A 1,888-nucleotide genomic window follows, 5' to 3' on the forward strand; every position below is an offset into this window, starting at 1 on the left:
GTAGTTCTACACTCTTCCCTCCGTGTACACAGCCACAGGAAGAAGCAAAGCACTGTGTCATGAATACAGGGCAATGCACCAAAAAACTCCTAATATCCAGGTAAATGCTGTATTGAAGTCCAAAGAAGCCAGTTACTTCCTTGCCTTGTGGCGAGTATGGTGGTGTCAGTGGGCCAAAATATGCCTAATTTATCCTCTGCAATGTAAGGTCCAGGGAAGAACAGAAAAACAAGACAGTCCCTGTCCAGGTAAGCTTGCCACCTGGAAACTGAATGCACAAAGAGAGTGGTACCAGCAGGAGAGCCAACTGCTAATGAGTCCTGACCAAGGGTGACCATGCGGTAGCTAATATAATTAAATAGGGCGGGCCCTGGAAAATCGGTCATCAGGTCAACCTCCCTTGAGTTCACGGGACTCTTACTAGTAAATATTCATTTTGCCTAACCAAAGGCTTGGGCTCTACCTGATCAGATCAGCAACTCCTCTCTTGGGGAGAATGGGAAAAGGTTCATGCTGCAACTACCACAATTATTATAGCAGACATAGTCAAGCAATAAAGAGAAATAAGAGCAGAGAGTATGTGAAAGTATGGCAATTGCATATTATGTAACACTGAATTAATTTGAAAGAATGAGAAAAATATTAATAAATTCTTAATTTATGAAAAAAATTTTGAAAGTATGAAGTTTCTAAAACATTGTTAAATTCATCAGGAATTGTTTATTTTCAGTAATGTTATACAAAGTGAACTGTACATAGTGTTTACACTTCTACCACTTGAGCAGATAAACAGAAATACCCACCATCAGAAATATCCTCTTAGATCGCAGCAAAATTAGTCTTTAATACTGTGAGTTTTGAATTATGTAGATTCTTCAAAAATGTATCCCTCCTGTAAATTGGAACCTCTGTATTTAAGGGTAGAGGGAGAAAGGGAAGAAAGGAAGGAAGGAAGGAAGGAAGGAAGGAAGGAAGGAAGGAATGAAGGGAGGGAGGGAGGAAGGAAGGAAGGAAGGAAGGAAGGAGATTCATGAAACTGCAGGAAGTGGGGAAGGGAAAAGAGAAAAGAGCCTGGAAGAAATTGGTTCAGTCAGTGATTCCCAAAAGGTGGACCTCAATTCAGTGTCAGGCCATGATGGAGTTTTCATTCGATCCATAGTAAAATGAGAAAAACAAAGACATTGTTTTCCATTAAGCTAAATTTATTTATTCATTCATTCATTCCAAATTGTCCTTTATTATAAGATTATGTCCTTTTTAATTTGTTGGCAATAAAGTATCTTATCTGTTATGAAAATGGTGGCAATAGTAGATGAGAGTGATTGGGGTTATTTTTTATGTTCTTATTTGACAACCCTATATATGTCCACAATTTATTTTTCAAAAATTTTACAGGAGCAGTAAAAGACCTTACAGTAAGACGTCTGGACAATTAAACAAGGTACCTGATTCATATTGAGAATATTTCTAGATGTTGATTTTTAGATACATTTAAATTTATATTAATATTAAATGGAAACCACTAGAAATAAGCATAAATGGTATTTCAAACAACTGGAAGAAAAATAATTTAACGAAGAGTGCTATTAATTCAACAATAGACAGGAAATAAAAAGGAAACAAAGAAAACAAAACAATATAGCAAGAATAGGTCCAAATATACCATTAGAAGCAATAAAATATATCTGGGTTATATTCACCAGGCAGAAACCCAGATCACTCATGAAAGCTAAACCAAACAAACAAAAAAATGTCTGCATGCTGTTTGCAAGAATTACAGTAAAATAAAACCATGGAAATTTTTTAATAAGGTTATAGAAAAGGATATATCACACAAATGTTAGCTATTATTCCCCCAACATGTCCTTCTCAAAAGAAAACTATCCCA

The sequence above is a fragment of the Choloepus didactylus genome, chromosome 3 (genome assembly GCF_015220235.1).
Source record: "Choloepus didactylus isolate mChoDid1 chromosome 3, mChoDid1.pri, whole genome shotgun sequence".
Classification (NCBI taxonomy): domain Eukaryota; kingdom Metazoa; phylum Chordata; class Mammalia; order Pilosa; family Megalonychidae; genus Choloepus; species Choloepus didactylus.